The following is a 12,706-nucleotide window of genomic DNA, read 5'->3' on the forward strand; positions in this document are numbered from 1 at the left end:
GACAAATGAATGCAGAAAACAAGAATGAAATGTAGGCTAGGCTATAATAAAATAATATATAGGCTACAGACTCTAAAAATAGCCTATATTGTGCCCTTTATAAACGCCAAGCCTAAACAAATTTATTTAAATCGAAACGGTCGCGCATCTCTCATTCAGTCAAAAGTTTTCATTGCAATGTAACATGTGGATGCTAACTATTAATATAAAGAAGGCTTCATACTTCAGTCGAGTCCCAAAATACACGTAGGCCTATAGGCTAAATCAGTGTCTTCACAGCAAGGGAAATGTTTGGAGTAGGACTGTGTGTGGCACAGCTTGCCCTTTATATTGTACAACAGACCAATTAAATTAGGCAGAATAACTTTTTATATGTTTGGTTGACTGTGTTTCATTTTGATAATGAACAGTCTGCGATATGAAGCAACACCAGAACTGATAGCCTACTATGTTGTGTGAGAGCGCGATGCGCGAGCGCCATCACTTGGATTTGTTCCACTGCAGGGAAATAACTTAATACTCTGTTATTTAGTCATACAGATAATATGACATCATCCGAAACAGTAAAATGTATATTTTTATTTGTGTACATTAAAAATGACTACAAAATATCATGTCATTGAAAAATAAATAAAACAACATGATGCGCTGCTTTAGCGCGTCTCGGTCTCTTTAGATCTTTCTGGCGCTCACCAAAAATGAACCAAAATACAGAGAATAGCCTTCTTGGCGCGCCTACTTTTGAAAGTCAACATTTAGATTATTTAACGTTAAATGCATTATATATGCCTGAGTCACTTTGGAATAAATCACAGCGTGTTTCATGATAAAACGTGACTTGGTCTACACAGAGAGAAAGCCCTGTCTAGGCTCTTCTGTTGTGCCGAGCCATTCGTTAGTCTAGTTGTTTGATGAGAAAATTAAATGTAGCCTATAGTTGCAATACACGTGTTTTGTAAGCTCCGTGCAACTGCTGCAGTGGACTATTATTACTAGAATATTAGAAGAAATCTAATACTCAAGCTGTTTTCTCATTTTTCTACTCTTAATATTAAATAAAAAAAACGACTGAACGAAAGATACACGGATTCTCTTGAACCACCACCGCGTTTGCGGCAGAAAACTACTGCACTGCAGCCAAAATGCTCTGTTCGACTTATCTGAGATCCTTTACTCTTCCCTGTGGATGACCTGTGACCTACTTTCTGTAAGATCTGAATTTTTGAACTTGAATTTTTGAACTTGAATTTTAGAAAACTGAATTTGAAGTTCCGAATTTCTTCATCTTGAAAACTTGAATCTGTATTTTTTTAAACTGAATATTTGCACTATACGAATTCAGAACAAAAAAACTAGCTGTTTGAAAATACATGTCTATAAAATTCAGCCATAAAAACATTTCAATTTGTTAAATTTCAAACGTTCAATATTCGTTTAAAAAAAATCTAATTCAGAACTATTTAAACTACCACCTAAAATTCAATTTTGTTAGATTACACTTGCAAATAATTCAAATTTACACAATTCAAATTCAAATCATTTTGTCATATTATAAGCTCCATAACGATGGGGATAAAGAGTTTCTGCTGCCACAGAGAGGCCTACAGACGTAATGTTAATATTATGTGTCTACACATCAAACAATCAACACATTCAGATTTTTTTTTTACATTTTTATGTGGAGTAGCCTATAGAATCTAAGTTTATATCTAAGTATAAACGGGTATTCTTATCTCTCCCCCGCCCCCAGAGTGTGGAAGAACAGCAGGAGGACGGTCCATCAACTTCTGGTGCACAGATGAACACAGTTCAGTGATTCTCAGTAAATGCCACAGTTTAATTCTGTAGAATTTGTTTAGAACTACATTATGTAACTCTAATCTACTACTGTATTTTCAGTTGCCAGTTAAGGAGTTATATAGAAAAAAACCTGGAAAAAAAAAACAGCAGTAAAAACAGCAATGCATAAATGTACTGAAAGAATGAATGAGGTGTTTGAACACCGCTTCCTCTTTAAAAAAGGGGAGGAGACCGAAAGAAACTCTGGGTTTACTGAAGGAAACCTGCTTAGGTTCACAGAGTAAGTTACCATGGTAACTGACTCTGAGTATAAGTTACCTCTCTTTCAGAAAAGGGCTTGACTTACTCTGCTTTCTCGGGTTTGACATACCTCCCATTCTGAAACAGAAAACCCAGAGTTTCCCTCATTTCAGGGTTAACATACTCAGAGTTTTCACAGGCCCCAGAACACCCCAAGAGTTGTACGTATATTTAAGTGATATATTCATTACATAGTTGATTTTACAACAAGATATCATATACAGTACAGTCACTCAGGCAATCCATCTCATGAACAGTAAATGGCCCCACTTGGCAATAAAACGTGCAATACACAACACTTTTTACATTTAACACACCATATTCTTGTTTACATTTCCTTGCATTTGTACATACCTAGATAACGTCAATTGTCTATTTTTGTATTTTGAGTATTTTATAAATATTTTTTGTATATTGTTATTTCCTATTTACTTTTTCTATTTCTATTTTTATTCTTTTTATTATCTGTGTCTTGTCACTGTCTTTCTGTTTGTGCTGTAAGCTTCTGTCACCAAAACAAATTCCTCGTATGTGTAAACACACCTGGCAATAAAGCTCTTTCTGATGAAGTATTATGTCCATAAAGCTTACAGAACACAAGTTAAAAGTTTGAGATTAGTTTATTTATATAGCACTATTAAAACATCGACAGCTGACCAATGTGCTTTATAACGTTAGAATAAAATATCAGAAAGGCAAAAAAAGTAGAAAAATAAATTCACAAGTGAAAACAAAGACAATTAAGAACAAACATCAGAAAAGACAAAGGAAATAGAAAAAATAAAAAAACCTAATGTGAACTAATAAACTGTTCCAGAGTTTTAGGACCCTCAACAGCAAAGGCACGTTCTCCTCTTGACTGAACTCCAGTCATATACTAAGAGTTATATTTCCAGGAGATAAGAGGGAATTTTTATTGGCCTGGCCTTCCACACAGACAGCAATGACTGTATGTAAATGAATTCATGTAAATGTATCAGTTTCTGTGGTTGATTAAAAGATCCTGATAGGCCTGTACTTGCCCAACAGTTGAACTTCTGAACTGGACACACAGTCACAACTTAGGGAATACACAAATTAAAAAGGATAAAGGATAGATAGCATGTCTATAAAACAGAGGGTTTCTTTCATAGACTGTAAAAAATATGGACAAAGCGTCTGTGACGTCACCCATAGACTTCTGAAGAACGGTTTTGAGGCCGTTTATGGGGGGTATGGGCAGTGCCATATTTCAATACAAATGTTCAGAAAGGATAACTTACAGGTATGATGTGTTGTGTCAGATCATGGCCGAGACGTCAAATTTCAGGAATTCCACTCGGCGCAGCCTATGCTCGTTGTCAGCTGTCAATCAAGCTGTCAATCGCGCCCTTATTTGTCATACATTTTATATCTAAATACGATCTAAACTAACGAGTTAGAAAAAAATTCACCCCCCTCACAGTTGTCAGGCACTCGGAACCTATCGAAAAATACAATAAAAGTCCATGGGACCAACCTGTAAAAACATGAATTTATGCTGTGAAAACTGACATTTTAACATGGGGGTGTATGGACATTTGCTCCCTTTTGGGACCTTCCCCAGCAGATTTTCGATGTATTGCAGTTTTTCGCACTTCCGGGTAGGCTTCATTTTTCAGATTAGAATGTTGCCGCTTGGTTTCTTTCTGGAAGTTGCACATCCTGAATAACCTTCGTGTTCTTCACATCCTGAATAACCTTCGTGTTCATCACATCCTGAATAACCTTCACAGCAGAAGATGCGTCTGTTTGTCGTCTCGATGCTGCTGGTGTTTGGCTTTCCGTTCATCATGACTGATGTTGTAGATTCATTCACAACATGCAGTCAGTTTTTTTTTAAAGATCAGCCTCCAGTGATTTCTGGCATTCTGGAGAATTCAGTCTCAATGGATCAGAATCAGTACAAAATAATCTGTCAAATATATGACAACAATAACAGATTTGCAACTCTCTACGACACAACAAATAAGATCCCGATATTCTCAGCTTACAAATATACTGGGCATGCAGGGTCACGACCTGAACGTCCTACATGGAGGACAGAGCCACAGGTGAGGTTGCAATTTTCTTTCCTTTTATTTGCAATTTTTTTTTATTTCATTTTTTTTATGTTTTAGAAAAAATCCATTATTGTCTCTTTTTTTCTTTGTCAATTATCTGTTCTGTAGCTTAAAGATTCAGAACAGGCCGCGGACGGAGACTATAAGAACAACCAAATGAATGTGAATCGTGGACACTTATTTCCATGCAGCTGATCAAGGCACTGTCAATTCTTCATTCACACTGACCAATATTGTGCCGCAGTACAAAAACTTTAACAGTGGGAGCTGGAGCCGCATGGAGCAAACAGTTGGAGAGTTCATGAATTCTCACTGCAGTGATGAAAACAACCCTGGGAATATCTTAGCCTATGTGTTGACAGGAGCTGTGCCGAGCACTGAAACACCACCACATATATTGAATAACAAAGTAAACATTCCCTCACACATGTGGACAGTGTTCTGCTGCTATAACAGTAAGAGCAAAAAATATGAGTCTCAAGCTCACTGGGCTGAAAACATAGATGAGAACATAAAGGAAAAGAAATCTATCAGTGTAAAGACCCTGAAGGATTTACAGGACTTTCTGAAGAGCAAATATAATAAAGAAAGCTCACTGTTTAACGGTGACTGTTTGGATCTTTTAGAATAGTGATGATGAGCCAGACGTCGAGGAATAATCATAGTGGTCCATCATTAGAAATTTACCAGCAGCATTTTGGGCCTGGATATATGGCTAGTTTGTCTAAATGTATAAAATGGTTGGTATGAAATAAAAAAAATATATATATTCTGTTATTAATTCTGACCCTGTTATTTCTTTGACAACTTTAAAGCCATACAAATAAATGCTTTCAAATCATGCAAAATAATACTTGTGTCTACATCTTTATTTATGTGTTGAACATGTCACATCAACCGTCTCAGTGTTTTTGGGATAATATAGAAATAGAAATATTGGCAATTATTTGCAAAAGACACAGATCCGGTCACAAAAGAACACTAGGGCTTAGGACAATTCTCCAAATGCCATAAGATATATGTTGCAGCGCTTGTAGTGGTGTGAAGGAACTCACACATCCACAGTCTGTGGATTCACAGGTTTAGATGTGTGAACATCAGTGTTAAAGACCATCATCTTGGCTGCTAAACTATTTGAGAGGCTGACTGAACTGCAAGACTTTTTTTGGAACTAAAGTTTGCTTTAAAAAAGCATTTACATTTCTACAACCACTTCAGTTTTATCTGTCAAAAATATAGTTCCAAAGAAAAAGACTCCAAAAATGAAGGTTCAAGATATACGTTTGCAACTCTCTATGACACAACAAATATTATCCCTGTTTTCACAACTTACAAATATACTAGGGAAGAAAAACAATTCAAAAGACCAAGAATTCCATAGATGGTTGAGGCTCAGGTGATGATTTTCAAGCTGTACTCGATATTTTATTCTTAGTTTTAATGAAATAGCCTACACTGGTCAGCAGAAATAAAGCAGTTTCCCCGGTAACCTCTGTACACAAAACAACAACAGGTCTCGAAATAACCAATAACCCCGGTAACCTCTGTACACAAAACAACAACAGGTCTCGAAAGATTTCTCCCACTTCACGATAGTTTGCCAACATACAAGCTAGCTAGTAGCTATAGTAGGCTAGTTAGTCCTAAAATGTACATCGTGGTACGGTTCAATTTTTTTATTGCATTTTTTAACACAACGTTGTGTTTTTCATGAACCACATTTCTGTTAAAACAACCCAGCATTGTTTAGAGTGTTACTATAAGATTTGTGTGCTATAGCTAAAAGAATAGCAACTGTAAATGTAATGTGCGCTTCTCTTTTGAGGTCATATTATAGGTTTGTGTGAAAAACAGAATGGAATTAAATCACTAATAATCTGATAATTTAGCATTTTTAGACCAACTTTTGCCTGTTCTGTCACTTTGTATTTCTCTGTTCTTTTCTCCACAATACTTCCATAATGAAATGTCTTCTATCTGCTTTATTGAAGGCTCTAGTATGATACATTGCTTGTGAAGTTCATAATTTGTAAGTTACTTTAATGATAAAAGAGTGTAATAAATGAATAAATGTTATGATATTTTATTACTGCATCTAGTCTGATATTGGTATGATTGTGTGAGACGTCTGAAGGGATGAAAACAGGGAAAAGTCTTGTAGAAACATAAAGAACAACGCAGCAGTAATATACTGTCTGTAGTCTTTATATACCATTATGTTATATTATGTGTTAGAGTTGTGACGTTCGCGAACGAACCGATTCTTTTGAACGGCTCATAAACATGAACGATGGGAGCCGAGTCGCGGCTGGAGGGGAGCCGTTCTTTCTGTCGTTCTTTTTTTCCTATGCGTGTTTCACACAGATGCACACAAATTAGCTCCTCCGCGAGACAGAACAGTTATAGGGGACGCACATGGCACCCTTTAGCGTCAATATGAGACGCAGATAGTCTATCTGCGTCTCATATTGACGCTAAAGGGTGCCATGTGCGTTCGATGTAGACGAAACGTCAAAAGCGTCAGTATATGACGACTTGGGATGAGAATGCGTTGGCCGAACAGCATGATGATAGTTGTGCACGCATCCTTCACGTGAGCACACCAGTGGAAAAAACCCTGCGTGCCTCTGTCATTGGGTAGGAGCGGAGCCATGACTTGTGCACGCTGCCGTCACATGCTTACTCCAGTTTAAAAAATAAAAATAAAAACGCGTGCGAGTGCCTCTCTGTCTCAGTGCCAACGTCAGTAATAGCGGGTCGTTAGGTATTGTGTGAATAACATAAGTCAACGTAGCTTTACACATACACACACTTTGTACTAAAGGTAAATCCAAAATAGTGATGTCACTGTCTAAGCAGAGGGATGTTGTGCAACCCTATGGAATATAGTCCACACACGACAAATGAGGTAATAATCAATATTTCAGAATAATTCAAACTCAGATATTGGTGTGTGATATCTGAGTTTGAATTATTTGACTACAAATCTCACCTCATAATTCCTCCCAGTGATTATTTCCAGGATAAACTGAGATGCCCCCAAGCTGGCTTCTTAAAACTGACTAAATATTTAAAAAGAGCCAAAAGAGCCGTTCTTTTGAACGGCTCTTTGAAAGGAACGGATCGCCAAGATCCGGATCCCCTCAAAGAGCCATAAATCCCATCACTATTATGTGTAACCAGGGCAAGATTTGCCTTAAACTTGGTTAAGTTCCCCAGTAATTCACCTTTGTTGCGTTAACTAAGTTATGTGCGCTGTCCCCTTTAAGAGTTCGTGCACGTGGGAGGGAAGTGCACGTCAGACTGGAAGAGAGAAAAGTTAGAAACGAGAGTTACGCAGCGAAAGAAATAGTTGATATTACTGTTAAAGAGAGGACATTTCCAGCTTTATATCAACTTGTCCGTGTGTGGTGACTACAGTTGTGTGATTTTATCGAGTGGATGGGTTAATTTGCCGATCATACAGGCATTGTGTTCCTGCACGTGAGAGATTGCCCGTGGGGAAGGGGAATTCAGATCACGTTGACGGAGATTGAGCGTGAGTTAACCTGAAATACTGTATGTTGTAAGAGTTGTTCAAATGTTAAATAACTGTTTATTTCATATAATAACTGAACATGCAGTAACTCCTGTCCTTTATAGGCTACTGTGTTAGAGGGGAGAGAAACGATACGTGAGATCACACAGGTGCCAATTACCACGTGAGCTTTTTCTGTGTGCTTCAGAGGCTTAATAAGAGTGAGTTTTGTTCATTTTATTCTCCTAAAGTGTTTCCGTATATTGCATGAAAAGGATTGTACTATGTGTAAAGTGTGTACTGTTATCGTTAGTCTATTTACTGATTAATATGCTCAAAAGAAGATAAACATGTGAACTGTGTATAAAATGGGTGATGCATTCATCTGGTGAAATGTGCTGATTGCTCATATTCTGTTCTATTTGTTTTATTAGGCACAAACAGACCACTGCCGTTGTTTTGTACACCCTTTATACATTTTGTAACTTGGTTTGCACTGGTTTAAGTTGAATGGGGCATGTGATTTGGAGTTTTATTTGAGATTGTGTGAAGAATTCTTTTTCACATTATTGCTTACTATTTTATTTCCTGTACCCATTGAAGAAAAGTGGGTGTTTGTCTTTGTTTTCATTACTTTGTTGTACAATTTTTCTCATCTAATTGGATTAGAATCCCAAATCTTTTCCCCCAACAAAACATTAATGCTGAGTCCCTTTGTTAGGCTCAGTCAAGAATAAAATAATCCTTTTGCTAGATGTCTTGGCTTTGTCTTTTCCCTTAACATGTAATAAGGGCGTCAAGCCGGCCACATCTAATTTGGTGTCAGAAGTGGGATTCTGTTTTTTGTTTGGGGCTGATTTCTTTTTGTTACAATAGTGCAAAAGTAGAAGGGTGCAAACAACGGTAGTGGCAAAAGGCGACTGAGTGCTGGAAGGACCTGCAGTGCCATCCCGACAGAAGCAGCGGCAGGACAAAAGGCCAGCGCATTAGGACTGCAGTTTGTGAGGACTTTGAGGAGGACAGTGCTTGTTAAACTGACTGTTTGAGAACTGAGACCTTTGGTGATTGCAGCTCGAAGTCATGGATGCTGAGGACATGGACGCTGAGGACATGGACGGTGCAGGTACTGCAGCTCCGGAAATAGACATTGAGGGAGGTAACCCCGTCTCACAGCTTCAGTCCCAGATTTTGGAGTTGGGACGTAGACATGATGAAGTAATGTCAGCTCTGGCTAACATGACAAGTGCCCATACTAGATCCTATGTGTATATCCCCAGAGAGAGACAGATTGTACCTTTTAGTGGGGACCCAGGTAAAGACTGCCAAAATGTTGATGAGTTCATTGAGGAACTTGGGAGGGTTATAAGAGTGAGGGGGTTGAATGCTGAAGATCAGGTAGATTTTATTCTCTCCCACTTAAAGGGTTCAGCACTAGATGAAGTCAGGCTGTGTATGGGGAGGGAGGATAAGTCGGCTGAAGACCTGTTCTCATATTTGAGGGCAGCTTTCAGGGAAAAGCGTAGCACCTCCCAAATGTTGCACACATTTTATGCACGAAAACAATTGGACGGTGAGGACTTTCGTGATTTTTCACATGCATTGTCATTGATGTTAAATGCTACACTGCAACAAGCACCACATTGTGTTCCAGATGTGCAGTTGGCATTGAGAGACCAGTTTATAGAGGGGGTGAGGGATTCCGCCCTCCGAAGGGAACTGCGCAAGGTGGTTAGAGAGCGACCTCATGCTACATTATTTGAAGTTCGGGAGGAGGCCCTGTTGTAGTGTTCAGAAGAGAGACCTCGTCCAACTAGCGTGGCCCGGAACCGAAACCTAGTGAGTGTGGAGGAAAGTGTAGGGCACGCAAGGATGACTGCCACTGTACCAACCGACCTGACTGTAGCCCTACAAGAGGTAATTAAGGTAATTACACAACAAGGGAAAGCAATCGGGGAACTTACCAACGCTGTCCGTGATCTCACAATTCAGAGGTCTGACCCAACTTGTGAGAAACCTAGTAAGCCCAAGTTTAAGCCAAAGTATACCCGAGATGGTCAACCCATTTGTTTGAGATGTGAAGGCGTTGGGCACATAGCCAGGCAATGCACGGGGCAGCGCTTTCAAGAAAACCCTGTGCCAGCTACGCCTGAGTCTCCGGTTCCGGGAAACTGTGCGCCTCCATTGCGAAGAGCCGAGCAATGAGAGGTGGCACCGATGGCTCAAAGACTGGCACAATGACAAAAGAGAGGTTTCTGGAGCGTGCAGTGGGCCAGTGCCCAGAAGTGGAAATTCACGCTGGAGGGGTAGCAATTCGGTGCTTGTTAGACACTGGCAGTAATGTGAGTACTTTGACAGAGAGCTTCTTCAAAGAACATCTTCATGGCGAAGACAAAGACCTACATTGTACGAGCAAGTGGTTAAAGATTACTGTTGCCAACGGTTTGCCTCTTCCCTACCTTGGGTATGTTGAACTTGATATCCAGGTAATGGGGTTGACTATACCTGGTTGTGGGTTCTTGGTGATACGTGACCAGAATGATGGGGAGACTGACTCAGCGCCCCCAGGCATACTTGGCATGAACATAGCACAGCGTTGTAAACAATTAATCCTAGCTGAGTTTGACCATGCTTTGGAGGGGACGTTGGATGCTGACTGGAAAGCCGTCCTTAACAGAGTCCAAGAGGCTGCCCCAGTAGGAGCGAACTCTATGGTCCGGGTAGCAGGCACACGCAAGTTGTACATACCTGCAGCCTCCGTGGCTACAATTCAGGCCAGAACACACAAAGAAGTAGCTGGAAACAGAGACTTAAGCTTGTTTGAGCCAGGTAAGGCATCATTGCCAGGTGGCTTGGTCCTGGTTCCTACCTTGGTTCTACCTGGTAGGCGGGTATTCCCAGTGCAGGTAGTAAACTTGTCTTCGGAAGGTGTGTGGCTGCCACCGAAGGTGAAACTAGGGGTTCTTGCCCAGGGTCATTATGTTGAGAGTAGCTCCTGTGAAGTTAGATTCCATCATATCTCTGCAGATCATGAAGAGGTTAGGGTTAACCAGAGGTCAATGACAGGGGTTAGCGGTGACCTGCCGTGTCCCTTGGAGAAGGTACAGATCGGTGGTACCCCTGCACAACAGGCAGAGCTGAAGGCGCTTCTGAGGGGATACCTGGATGTGTTTGCTATCACTGATGAAGACCTTGGTTATACTGAACTTGTAAAGCACGAGATTCCCCTAAACGATGACCTTCCTGTGTCACAGTCTTACCGACGTATACCCCCAAACCAATTCCAGGAAGTGAAGGACCATATCTCTGGACTGCTCAAAAAGCGTGTCATTCAAGAAAGCTCCAGTTCGTATGCATCTCCAGTGGTGTTAGTCCGGAAGAATGATGGGAGTCTTCGGCTATGTGTGGACTACCGGAAGCTGAACTGTAAAACTAGGCGTGATGCATTCCCGTTGCCACGAATAGATGAGAGCCTGGATGCTTTGAGTAAGGCCAAGATGTTCTCGTCTATTGACCTCGCGAGTGGCTATCACCAGGTAGCAGTTCACGAGAAGGACCGTCACAAAACAGCTTTCATCACACCATTTGGCCTGTATGAGTACCAGCGGATGCCGTTTGGCCTATGTAACGCACCAGCGACATTCCAACGTCTCATGCAGGCCATAATGAATGACCTGGTCTTTCAAATGGTACTCATCTATTTGGACGATTTGCTGGTGTACTCAAGTACGTTTGAGGGACACTTAGTGAGGCTTGAGACCGTGTTACAGAGGTTAAGGGAGGCCGGACTTAAGGTTAAGGTGGAAAAGTGCCACTTCCTGCAGCCTGAGGTAAAATTCTTAGGGCACGTGGTATCTGCTCAAGGGGTGTCCACAGACCCAGATAAAGTGAGTGCAGTAAGACAGTGGCCAGTCCCTAACACTCTGAAGGAGCTGCGATCCTTTTTAGGATTCTGCAGCTACTATCGAAGATTTATTGAGGGCTTCTCTAAGGTGGCTGGTCCACTTCATGATGTCGTAAACACTTGTGTTCACCAGGGGAGTGTTGCTCAGGCCAACAAGTTGTTTAAGGTCTCCTGGACAACGGAGTGCCAGCAAGCCTTTGAGCACCTCAAGGAGAAGCTCACCTGTGCTCCGACACTTGGCTACGCTGACTTCACCCTACCTTTTGTGCTGGAGACCGACGCCAGTAACCTGGGATTGGGCGCTGTGCTGTACCAGCAACAAGGGGGAACTAAGTCTGTGATAGCCTATGCAAGCCGGCGGTTGAGGGGCGCAGAGCGAAATGACCGGAACTACAGTAGTATGAAGCTGGAGCTCCTGGCACTCAAATGGGCTGCGGTGGAAAAGTTCAGGAGTTACCTGCTAGGATCCAAGTTTACTGTCCTAACGGATAACAATCCCCTCTGCCACCTCAATACGGCTAAACTGGGTGCCATTGAACAGGGGTGGGCTGCACAGCTTGCAATATTCGATTTCAAAGTGCTGTACCGCCCTGGGCGGTGTAACACTGCAGCTGACGCACTCTCTAGAAGACCAGGACTGGAGGGGATGGAGGTGGTAACTGAGGATTCGGAGTATGATGGCTGTGTGGCTATTTGCAGCGGGCTTCGTACAGGGACTGCAGTGGGAGCTGGCCTGGCAGGGCTAGGGGCGAGTCCTAGAGAGGGAGAAATTGGACAGTTACAGGCAGCCTTAGAGAATGAAGAGACAGAAGGGGAACACCTGGAGAATACCCCAACATTACCTGGATACACAAAGGATGAGCTTCGTCAGTTTCAGGGGGCAGATCCGACCATCAGTGTGTTCAAGAGTTTCTGGGACAAGAAGAGGAAACCCACAAAGCGTGAGAGAAAGTACTTGTCCAGACCGGTGCTGTTGTTGTTTAAGCAGTGGGACAGGATTCAAGAGAAAGAAGGGCTGATGTACAGAACCATTGACGATGTGTTCAATGGGGAATGCCGACAGTTGCTGCTCCCGGCATGTCTAGTCGAAATGGTGTTGCAAAGTGT

Source organism: Leuciscus leuciscus (assembly GCF_965113295.1).
Source record: "Leuciscus leuciscus genome assembly, chromosome: 12".
Lineage (NCBI taxonomy): Eukaryota > Metazoa > Chordata > Actinopteri > Cypriniformes > Leuciscidae > Leuciscus > Leuciscus leuciscus.